The 13,005-nt window shown below is 40.9% G+C and overlaps 1 pseudogene; it reads right to left on the bottom strand.

Moving 5' to 3' along the window:
- Positions 1-2,005: 2,005 nt before the first annotated feature.
- LOC133500122 (5S ribosomal RNA) lies at positions 2,006-2,124 on the bottom strand (annotated as a pseudogene).
- Positions 2,125-13,005: the final 10,881 nt, after the last annotated feature.

Here is a 13,005-nt window from a genome sequence, read left to right as displayed (position 1 = left end):
CCGGTTGGGCCTCCCTGCTTCCCTGCACTCTCCTCCACCAAGTTTTGCCTTGGACCTAACTTCATGAAAATGCAACTATGAAACAGATCATCTCAACACAGAACACCACACGCATGAACGGTCTGTTCCAGCGTTTAAATTAAACGTTGATGAACGCTGGTCTCGGTGAGAACTTTTGTGCATGTTCAAAACTTTTTTTCCGGATCGGCGTGTTCCGCCGATTCCCAGCGATCATTGACGTTCACTGGCGTGGAAACAACGCTACTCTGGGGCTATTCCGGCGACCATGGGCGACTACCAACGTTTCCTCAAACGCTATAGGACGCTGGCCAAGACATCATGGTGTGACGGGGCCATATGGACAATTTTATGGGATATTCTTAATAGACCCAGAGATTGACAAGATTGTTTGAAGTGTATGGTTGGTAAGGGACTAAACTATCACAAAAACAGCCCTGTTTTCATATGTACCGGGCTTAAACAACTTTGTATGGCATTGACTCATTCAAGGCCCAGAAATAATATGAGCAGAGAAAAGAATTAATAAATTTTTAGTAGCCTGCACACAAATTAAAAAAATATTTATACCTTTTTTTTCCTCACATCTAAAAAAAAGAGAAGCTTGTTTGTCTTATGGTGAGATCATAGAGTCTTTAATTAATACTTAAAATGTTAACTTATCCTAGATCCAGACAGATGCACTGAGACGCTGATGCTTTTTAGAAGTTTAATTCCCCCCAACACAACAGGTCTCTGCCAAGTGTCAACTAAGCCGACAACATCATTTTCTCATCTGCTGTTTTTTTTGGGAGCTCCAAATTCTCTTCCAATGTGGGCACAGGGGATGGCAGTGAAGGGGACCGCCACAATGCAATTCCCACAGAGCTTCCTCGTTATACAAAAGGGAAATTCAAGCATCATGCACATGTCTCAGACCAAATGAGCCCACTTATACAATTGTAAGCTTGACAATAACAGAATTCTTATGAGCGCTCCCCCCACATACACACACCCGAGAGCCCAAAAGCAAAGCTGTCTGCGGGAACAGTTTATATTTCCCTCAGAGTGAATGACAATGTGACAGTGACTGATGGGCTAGTAGAAAAATGAGCAACTGGGGGAGGAGAATGGTGTTAAGGCTGGAGGAGGAGTCACACGGACAAGGACAACACATCCATCTCATAACCAGGGGGCTACATTAATGCTCATTGTGATGCTGATGTTACTCTTTTTACACCTGGGCCACTGCCAAGAGGTAGAGGTGACTTCTTTATTCTGAATGTTGCTGGGTGTGACTAGCTGGATAGCATCTGATGGAATTGTTTCAAAAGGGACAATTTCGACTGTGAGACCACACCGAAGCTACTTCCCTGCACCACACTAAAAGAATGTTGTACCTATTGTATTTCCCTGTCATAGCAAAAGCTGACAGCAGGTACTGCTCTGGGACTGGATTGAGTACTACTTCAGTATACTGTATAGGAGGGGTCACAAATATTGTGCCTGCCCATGACAGAGTTCTACCAAGGAGCAAATGAGGAACTGGCAGGCCTGTTCTAAAAATAGCTCAACAATGATTTACTGATTTTGTGTTAATAGTGACAGTGGAAAGACAAAAAAAAATATATATATATATATACACTGGATATATTTATTGACTACAAGATTGCATATTTATTGATCTGTTACTTACCTTGTGAAATTATTGTTGATTATTATTGTGATTTGCCAAATATAACTACAAAAAATAACATAATACCATTTTGAGCAAATGTGTTATTTAAGGGCGGTGTACTTGTCACCATTCACATTAATCACTTTCAAAGGAAGTAGCTCTGAGTTTCAAAAAGGTTGGTGTCTGCTGCTGTCTTCTTCTTTTCCTTTCGGCTTGTCCCATTTGGGGTCACCACAGAGTGTCATCTTAGATGAACGCATATTTGTTTGGCACAGTTTTACACCGGATGCCCTTCCTGATGCAACCCCTCTGCATTTAGCCAGGGAGAGAACCTTACAGCACCTGTTATTCCCAAACGGTCTCCCATCCAAGTACTAACCAGGGACAAACCTGCTTAGCTTCCGAGATCTGACAAGATCAGGCGTTCTCAGGGCAGCATGGCCTTAAGCCTTGGTGACTGCTGCTGTAACAGGGCAAAAGACAAGCCACAAAACAATGTAAATTCCGTTCTGATAATAATTTTATTTTAATTTTAATTTCTGAAAGCATTTTAAGCATTCATGTTGGGTATAGTTTTTCAAAAGGGTTTTGGAAAAAAAGAGCAGAGCATACTGGAAAAATAAACTTAATACTGTACATATTGTAGAAATTGTTTCCTCATCTACAGTATTACATTTTGTCAGTGGTTGGTTAATTAATGTATTGGCACCTGTGTAATGAATTTGACTTAGACAGTCTCCTCCATGTCTTGTTAGCAACTCTGGAACTATTGAAAACATTCTCTAGCTTCATTTTAAATCAAGCCAAATGGTGAATGGATTTTTCACCTGTATAGCACTGTTGTACTGTCAGGGTGGAAGTACTTTAATGTTGTCTCCTCTTTCAGCTGCTGATAACAGTATTAGGAGCAACAGGAGGTTGAGTATCTTGCTCAAGGACATTTCGATCGGGTCACAAGGACATGGAGAGGAGTGCAACGTTTGGGTTGGGACCACTGTGCTCCCCAAGCCGCGCCAACCCCATATGCTATATGTCCTTTTGGTGCCCTTTGCCTTAGACCACAGTGCGGGAACAGAATTACTATTATCCATTCTTTGATTTACCAAGCCGCCTATCCTCACAAGGGTCACCGGAGCGCTGGAGCCTATCCCAGCTAACTTCAGGCAAAAGACAGACTACACCCTGAGCTGGTCACCAGTCAGTCACAGGGCACATATCAACATAATCACTGAATGGGAATCATTTAAATTGAAATCATGTTTGGCATTTTAATAATTTAACCAGATATAATGCAAGAATCGCTGCCAGATACTTAAATATTTGCTTTCGCACAGCAGTCGTCTATGAAACCAGCATTGTAAGAATATACAGTATGTTATGGAAGGACATACCTGTTTTTTCACTGATGCCTAAATTCTGTCAACAAACCCTACTTGACTTAGACAAAATGATTTTCAAGTTCGCATGAAAAAAAAAAATCTATGCTACTGCATTTCACCATTCCAAAGAAGCATAGTCTATGGATATTTGAATATACTGTAAACAAACTACTATGATTATTTTTGTCATATTGTTACATGTGTGAACTTGTTGACTCTGGTCAACAGTATAAATTAGTGTTAGTGATTGTTGAAGATATTTGTCAGTGAATTTGCTTCATCCATAGTACTCTGTCGATGTTACCACTATGTTTACCTTTAGCTTGGAATATTAAGTTGCGATGTCCTTTCATTTTTTTCCATTTGTTTAATATTTTAGTTGTACAATAATGTAATTGATCTGTGCATAGCTTCATAACCTCACCTTTGAAAATTAGATTTACCTGATCTCACTGTCTTCCCTCATGGCAGTTGTCAAGGCACATTTGAACATCTGAAAGGTCACATATGCAGGTTTTTTTTTTTTGTCAGCAAGGTTTTGGTTCAAATTTTTATCAGGCCGACTAGATGCTGCCATACACAGTACTGTATATGCATTAAGTCAGTAGAAGTAAATCAAGAAGTAAGGCATTCATCATGTTGACAGCTCACCGTTTCTTCTGACAACCGTTTGCCTTTATCTTTTTCAATTTTACGTTCACAGAACAGACAAATACTGATTATGTATTCATCCTAGCCTAAAGCCATCTTCACATTTCATTGCTTTGTAGCTGTTTTTCTCTACTCTGGAGCTGCCACTTCCTCATTTAAGCTACTTTGCATGTGTGGAACAGCAGCAATCTAAACAAATGGTCAAGGACCCCACTGAGAGGTTGGTTTCTCAGTTTCCAAATCAGCCTGGAGCTCTGTGTGGAGGAAGAAGGTGATTTGACGAGCGACAGCGCAAAGAGCCAAGACAAAGCTGCACATCTCTGGCTGGCTTCAGTATTTTGGCATTGATTTACATATATAGATAGTTGTACAATACAAAAATCAAGCTTGAAATGAAACATGCGAAATGGCATTCAGTGTCTTCTTCAGTAAACGTTATTTAGTGTGTTGCTCAAATATGTAGAACAACAATAACACATGCACATACACTATCACCTTGGTGCTGACTGTAGTGTGATCGGGAGCAAAAGCAACACTGTGCCTAATTGTGTCTTGGAGCAAGTGTGCTCGTATCTCTGGAGATCTCATTATAAGATCCACAAGCTGTTCAAGCACAGTAGTTGTACTCTTTTGCACGTCCCATCATCTTTTACAGGTGTCAGACCGCTGCTTTGCTTATCACTGTGCAGTATTGACAGAATAAAGCATCTATTTTTTACTAGGAAACAGCAACATGCACAGACAGAGATGCACACAGCCCAAGTTTCTTAAAATGTTAATAGCACTTGTCAGTGTAAGAGCTATTTCCCTTGCACATGAAGTATGTTTCAATATAAAGCGAGTCCTCGGTCTATGACTGAGATCCGTTCCCACAGTAGCGACTTAACTCGAATTTTGACTTAAATCGGATTTCAGCGTTAAAGTCAAAATTTACGATGACCGCTGGGATTGGCTTCACCATTCCCATGACCCTTGTGAGGATAAGCAGATCAAAAATGGATGGGTGTCATATAAAAAGATAAAAAACAAAGTAAAAAATATTGAATATATATAATATTATTATTACAATATTATAATATTGAATATATTTTTACGTAAAAAATACAAGATGCTTCACTTACTATTAGGGACGGGAGGCTGGGATGGTGAAGAATGAAGTCTGGCTGTGCCCAGCTATTGCTAAGGAAGCCAGTGCAGCCGTTGCTTGCGGTAAATTCCTCCTCAACGTCCTCTCCTTTCTGCTCTTTCAAAGTTAAGCAAATATGCCGCGGCTTTTCCCTTAATGAACATGAGGATGATATTAAGCCTGCGTTGATTCAGATCCTCGATCCATAACATAAGTCTTCTTCTTTTCCTTTGGGCTTGTCCCGTTAGGGGTTGCCACAGCGTGTCATAACGTAAGTAATTTTTCCATTTCAGCTACGATCAAAGAATGTTGCTTAGTTTTTTTTTTACTTCACAAAAAAGTTGCATCGTGATCACTGTTTCCCTCATTAGGACAAAACCCTTCACGTGCCTTAAAATATTGCCTTTGTCCTTAATAATAATCACCATGGTCATCCGACTGAAGCCCAAGTCTTTATGTCTGTTGGTGTTAATCCTTTCTCTGTTTTTTTTTTTTTTTTTTTTTTTTTAACGATGTTAAGTTTCTGTTCCACGGTCAAAAAAAAAAAAAAACAAGTTTCTTCTTTTGGGCAATATTGTGTAATAATAATGTGTAAAAAGGAGGGTGAAAAAGGCAAATAAATTCCCAGCGCATAAACACCAATAAGCCATATGCCTGAGCTAAGCAGAAACACAATGGTGCTGGGGCCATAAGGGTGTACAAGACTCAGATGTTGTAAAGTCGAAAACGTCTTAGGTCAAGACCGTCTTAAACCAAGACCTCCCTGTATATTTATAACTAATCCGCATAGACTTTAAAACTATTAAAGAATGGCTAAAAATTACCCAAAAGAACTATTATATTCTGGAAATAAAATCCAACAATAAAGTTTTATTGTGTCAAATACTGTGTGTTCTTAATTTTATTTGTCTCTTTTATGACATTACACTCATTTTCGTAGAGAAAATTTTTATTTTTATTGTGATACAGACTATTGTATATTTTTTTCCAGATTGAGAATCCCAATGTTGCTTTTTATGTGCTAAACGTTGGCATTTTGGTCATCGTATATTGTCATTGCAATGTCCTAATAAGAACCCTCAATACTACCAAATGTTCATCCTTCTTAGTCGATTCATCTCCAAAATTTCTTGTATCGTGTAGTCCCTTTAAAAAAAGCAATGTAATTCATCCTGACATTACCAGTACATTTAAAATATTTTGAACATCGTTATTTAATCAAACTGAATAACTATATAATTTTCTCATTTGAATCAGATAATTAGAGCTTTAATGACAGCAAAAATGATCCGGAGAACACTGACTACTTTCTATCCTTTGCAGTGATGTCATTGATTATTTTCAGTGACTTTTTTAGGAAGTCAAAAGTGAGTTGAGAACTGGAAACGTTACACAGTGGTTAACAGTTAGTTTTTAATTATAGTTGTGGTCTGACACTGGAATGGATTACAATGGTAGAGTGGGAGGAAAATGTACATGAACCCTTTGGAATTTCTTAAATTCTGCATAAATTGGTCATCAACTTTAATCTCACCTTCATCTAAATTACAAGAATAAACATCCATTTTCTGTACCGCTTCTCCTCACCAAGGTTGCGGGTGTGCTTGAGCATATCCCTGCTTTCTTCGAGCAATAGGCGGGGTACACCCTGAAGTGTTTGCCAGCCAATCGCGGGGCGCATGGAAACAACTAAACCAGTCGCATCACATTAACAATTTTGAGTCTTCAATCAGCCTACCGCCCATGTTTTTGGGATGTGGTAGCTTGGGAACTGCAGAAGGTATGGGAAGAACATGAGGAAGATAACCAGTGGTCACTCTACCGCCTACAACGGTAAACAGTCTCCTAAAATTAATACCACACAAGCAATTATATATGCTTTAATTGAAAATAACATGCAAACATTGACAGGGATGAAAAAGTAACTGAACTCATGCATTTGATACAAGTTTGACGTTTCTTTGGGCGCAATAACCTCACACAAATATTTCCTTGTAGTTGCAGGTCAGGATGATCATTTAAATTTGTTGTTTATATTCCATGGTGGCTAACCGGGTGGTTACTGCGGTTACGAGTTCTCTAGTTGTACAATTTGTTTTCATCATTGGAGATGTAATGCGACTTAGTTACAAAGAGACCATTTGGTAAACATTAGATAGTCTACTACAGACTTTCTTTTAGCAACTTTAACAAGTTTGTCTTTGAGTTACTCACTGGAGAAGTAAGTGTGATCCATAGAGCATGGAGGCAATGACACACGGAAACTTAGCCGGAGTACAAATCAAGCGTGGATTCCGTATGCCGCTCCCATCAATCCACCTCACAAATCCACTCACTCTACCCAACAAAATGGACGGGCTTCATCTTCTCACAAAGACCAGTAAATACATTTAGCCACCCTGTGCTTCACGGACACAAGGCTAGGTGAATTTATCCCTGATGGTGCCGTAATGCTTCTGGGATTCCAACAACATCGAGCAGGATTCCATCACAGAGCTCTTGGTGGAAATGAAAAGTGGCAAAATATGCTTCTATGTCATCAAAAACGGTGTATCAATGTCTCGAAGCTCAACACACTGCAATTGATTCAACGCACCACGTGAGTTTAGCTTTTTCAACCTCACCAGTCTCTACATTCCTTCCAGGGCTTATATGAATGCCCCACTGCTAATGCTCACTGAACAAGAAAACAAACCCAGATTCACACTACATTATTTTCGGGGACTTTGACAAAGAGAAACACAATTTTAGACCACTGCTATATGACGCATACTGTTCCATCCCTGTGCACCTCTGGGCTCATCTGGTTAATTCATTAAATACCAAAATACTGGCAAAAAACTTACATGTGAAAAGCTTATAATGAAAACAGTGAAGGAGTGGACAAATGAAGAAAAGGTAGGACTTCAAAACTGTTTAAACTGCACAGACTAGAGTGTCTTTGAAACTTTAACCGTCATCCGAGATTAATATACATAGCATGTCACATCCTGTAACGGTTTCTGTGAAGATGTCTGTGTACCAACAAAGACGTTTTGCATGTTCATTAACAACAAGTCGTAGTTCATTGCCAAATTTCAGCAACTCTGCTAGGCTAAAGAGGACAACTATCAAAATTGGGACAGAGTACTATGCAGTTTAGAAATCAGATGACTAAAGAAATGACCACCACAAAGATATATTACGCCGGAAAGCTGGAAAAACACTTTATTCGCAATGACTCAATCTGGCAACGATTAAAGTTGTTAACAAACTACAAGTAATCATTCCCTCAAATGGAGAAAGCAGGACTAGCTGATGACCTGAACACCTTCTACTGCAGATTTGAAAATGAGATTTCAAGCCCCACATCCACCCAGCTGCACCACCGACCATTATTGCGCCACCGACTTCTGCATTGAGCTTTGATGAACGAAATTGAGACACTTCTTCAAACTACTAAAGATTAACAAACGGGTGGGCCCAGACTTTGGGTCCCCATCCTACCTAAAAGTCTGCATGGGTCAGCTCACTCCAGTTTTCACACAGATATTCAAAAGATCTCTGAACTGTGTAAAATAACATCCTGTTGCAAAGATTCCACCAGGATCCCTATCCCCAAGAAAACCTGTAATCTCAGGTCAGGCCAGGCTCCCTGATATCTGTGATCATATTTTGGATGGCTCATGCTGGACCACTTTGAGAAAGTCACAGGTCCCTTGCTGGAAAACTGGAGTTTGCCTACTGAGCAAAAAGGTCTGTGGGGAATGCAGTCAACACGGGACTGGATTCCATGCGAGAACCGAAATGAAGATCCTGTTTGTGGACTTCATCTCTGTGATCAACCCCATTATCCCCAAACTCCTCTCCTCTAAGTTTCTGCAGCTCTGTGTCTTGCCTACCTGTGGGTTTACAGTTTCCTGATGGGCAGGACACACCAGGTGAGGCCGGGGGACACCACCTCATCCATATGCGCCATCAGCACCAGAAACCCTGAGGATGTGCCCTTTCTCTGCTGCTCTTCTCTTTCTACATGAAACACTGCACTTCATTGCATTCGGCTATCAAACTCTTGAAGTTTGTAGATGACACCATAGTCATTGGCGTTATCAAGGACAGGGATGCGTCTGTGTACCAAAAGCAAATTTAGAAGCTGGAGCTTTGGTACAGCCAACACATAACCTGGAGCAGAAAATGCTCAATACTCCAGAGATGATGATAAATATCAGAAAGTATCCTTCCAGTCACACGGTTCAACCCCTTTATGTCCCAATGCTGGAACCTTCAAAATCCTGGGTATTACAGTATCTTAGGACCTGAAGTCGGGGACCAAGATCAACTCCATCGTGACACTGCTCACTTTAAATTGCATACCTTTATTGAAGTCTTGGCACCCTTTACACAATGGTCATTGAATTGGAGAATTGCTCTTTTATGTATTCAAACTGTTATAATTGCTAGAGAATTCTTCATCTTTTTGCACAATTGTCATAAAAAAGTGTACCATCATTGACACATTACTAAAAACAATTTATTGCTCATTTACTGTCCTCGGAATATCTTTGTATCAAACGTATTCCATTCTAAGTCTAAGAGAGTGGTTCCACCAACTGGAGACAAATTCCTTATGTGTTTTTAACATAATTTGGAAATAAAGTGATGATTCGAGAGTAGATAAAAATCTTCTTCTTCTTCTTTTCCTTTTGGCTTGTCCCATCTGGGGTCGCCACAGCGTGTCATCTTTTTCCATCTAAGCCTATCTCGTATATCATCTTCACGAATACCCACTGTCCTCATGTCCTCCCTCACAACATCAATCAAATTTTTCTTTGCTTTTCCTCTCTCTCTTTTGCCTGACAGCTCATCCTGAGCTCCCTTTACCAATATACTCACTCTCTCGTCTCTGAACATGTCAAAACAATCTAAGTCTGCTCTCTCTAACCTTGTCTCCAAGACATCCAACTTTGACTGTCCCTCTAATGAGCCCGTTTCTAATTCTATCCAAACTCAGCATCTTCATTTCTGCTACCTCCAATTCTGCTTCCTATTTTTTCTTCAGTGCCACTGTCTCTAGTCCGTACATCATGGCCGGCTTCACCATCGTTTTATAAACTTTGCCCTTCATCCTAGCGGAGACTCTTCTGTCGCATAGAACATCAGACACCCTCCGCCAACTGTTCCATCATGCTTGGACCCGTTTCCTCACTTCTTTACTACACTCTCCATTGCGCTGTATTGTTGACCCCAAGCATTTGAAGTCATCCACCCTCGCAATCTCTTCTCGCTGGAGCTTCACTCCTCCTCCTCTGACCCTCACATTCATGCACATATATTCTGTTTTACTTCGGCTAATCTCCATTCCTCTCCTTTCCAGTGCGTGCCTCCATCTTTCTAATCGTTCCTCCGCCTGCTCCCTGATTTCACTGCAGATCACAATATCATCTGCGAACATCATAGTCCAAGGGGATTCTAGTCCAACCTCATCTGTCAGTCTATCCATGACTACCGCAAACAGGAAGGGGCTCAACGTGGATCACTGATGCAGTCCCACGTCCACCTTAAATTCTTCTGACACACCAATGGCATATCTCACCGCTGTTTTGCTGCCCTCATACATGTTCTGTACTATTCTAACGTATTTCTCGGCCACACCAGACTTGCGCATGCAGTACCACAGTTCCTCTCTTGGTACTCTATCATAGGCTTTCTCTAGGTCTACAAATGCACAATGTAGCTCCTTCTGACCTTCTCTGTACTTTTCCAAGAGCATCCTCAAGACAAATAATGCATCTGTGGTACTCTTTCTAGGCATATCTCGTAGATACTTTCTTCTGTCCGGGGTCTAGCCTCCACTATTCTTTCCCATAACTTCATTGTGTGGCTCATCATCTTTATTCCTCTATAGTTTCCACACCTCTGAACATCGCATTTGTTCTTAAAAATGGGGACTACCACACCATTCTTCTGGCATCTTCTCTCTTGCTAGTATTCTATTGAATAAGTTGGTCAAATACTCCACAATCACCTCTCCAATTTGCTATACCTCCACTGGTATGTATTGAGGACCAACTGTCTTTGCCTATTTCACTCTATTCAGTGCCTTTCTAACTTTCTCCTGACTTATCATTGCCACTTACTGGTCATTGACGCTTGCCTCTTCAACTCTTACCTTCTCTGCTATTCTCTTCATTAATTAACTTCCCAAAGTACTCTTTCCATCTATGTAGCACACTACTGGCACCAGTCAACATATTTCAATCGCAATCCTTAATCACCTTTACTTGCTGCCCATCCTTCCCATCTCTATCCCTCTGTCTGGCCCACTTGTAGACATCCTTTTCTCCGTCTTTCATATCCAACCTGGTGTACATGTCATCATATGCCTCTTGTTTAGCCTTCACCACCTCTATCTTTGCCCTATGTCACATCTCAATGTATTCTTTCCACCTCTCCTCAGTCCTCTCCATGTCCCACTTCTTCTTCGCTATTCTCTTTCCTTGGATGGCTTCCTGTAATTTGGGGTTCCACTCCCAAGTTTCCTTCTCCCCTTTCCTACCAGAAGGCACCCCAAGTACTCTCCTGCCTGTCTCTCTGATTACCTTGGCTGTCGTAGTCCAGTCTTCCAGGATCTTCCGCTGTCCATCGAAACCCTGTCTCACCTCTTTCCGAAAGGCCCCACAACATTCTTCCTTTCTCAGCTTCCACCACATGGTTTTCTGCTCTACCTTTCTCTTCTTAATCTTCCTACCCACCACCAGAGTCATCCTACACACCACCATCCTATGGTGTCGAGCTACACTCTCCCCTACCACTACCTTACTGTCAGTAACCTCCTTCAGATTACATCGTCTGCACAAAATATAATCCACCTGCGTGCTTCTACCTGCGCTCTTGTAGGTCACAATATGTTCCTCGCTCTTCTGGAAATAAGTGTTCACTACAGCCATCTCCATCCTTTTTGCAAAGTCCACCACCATCTGACCCTCAAAGTTCCTTTGCTGAATCCCGCACTTACCCATCACTTCTTCATTGCCCCTGTTTCCTTCGCCAACATTTCCATTGAAATCTGCACCAATCACAACTTTCTCTCTCTCTGGGATGCTCAGGACTACTTCGTAGCTTCCTTCCAAAATTTCTCTTTCAACTCAAGGTCACATCATACTTGTGGGGCATAGCCGCTAATCACATTACACACAATACTCTCAATTTCAAATTTCAGCCTCATCACGTGATCTGATACTCTTTTCACCTCCAAGACATTCTTAGCCTGCTCTTCCTTTAAAATAACCCCTACTCCATTTCTCTTCCCATATACTCCATGGTAAAAGCTTTTAATCCCTGCTCCTAGGCTTTGAGACTTACTCCTTTTCCACTTGCTCTTGGATGCACAATACATCAACCTTTATTCTTTTCCACTTGCTCTTGGATACACAATACATCAACCTTTCTTCTTATCATCATGTCAACTAACTCCTGAACATTTCCGGTCATAGTCCCTACACACAGTTGTAGGGACTGTGCATGTCTCTTCTTCTGCTGACTAAGCCGCTTTCCTCCTATTTGTTTTGTCTTTGACCTACGTTTCCTGAATTTCTACCTACGCCTTGCAGATGAACAGTTCTGGGGGCGGGCGTAGTAAGCCCAGGCCACAACCTATCTGTTATGGAAGTAATTTGATGAACACTCATATTTGTTTGGCACAGTTTTACGCTGGATCCCCTTCCTGCCGCAACCCTCTGCATTTATCCGGGCTTGAGACCTCCATACAGGACGCACAGGATTTGTGCACCCCTTCGGGCTGCAGATAGAGTAGATAAAAATTAACTATAGAAATGCATGCATCCTGCCATGTTGGAGGAAATATATTGAATTTTAATTCTTGCGGTTATTTTAAAGAATTTTAAAATAATAAATAACCCTAACCTTGCGAAAATGCATGAATAGACACATTGAAGGTAAATATATATATACACAGCCAACAGAAGGTAAAAGCTGTGGACATGTCGTCCCAATTCTGTTCCAAAGGCCTTAAAAGCTGCTACCCCCTTGACTTGATACAACAAAGAAAATGATAGAAGGATGTATGGATGTAAAAGGCTTGTTCTCTTCGATGATGCATTGTTAAAGGCTCAACAACCATGACATTTTTTTTCCTAAAAAGTGATACTTATGGTGATTTTCCCCAATGCCAGCGA

This window comes from Syngnathoides biaculeatus, chromosome 4, assembly GCF_019802595.1.
Source record: "Syngnathoides biaculeatus isolate LvHL_M chromosome 4, ASM1980259v1, whole genome shotgun sequence".
In the NCBI taxonomy this organism is placed as follows: domain Eukaryota; kingdom Metazoa; phylum Chordata; class Actinopteri; order Syngnathiformes; family Syngnathidae; genus Syngnathoides; species Syngnathoides biaculeatus.
The sequence above is the reverse complement of the archived record's forward strand: the minus strand, read 5'-3'. Positions and strand labels throughout refer to the sequence as shown.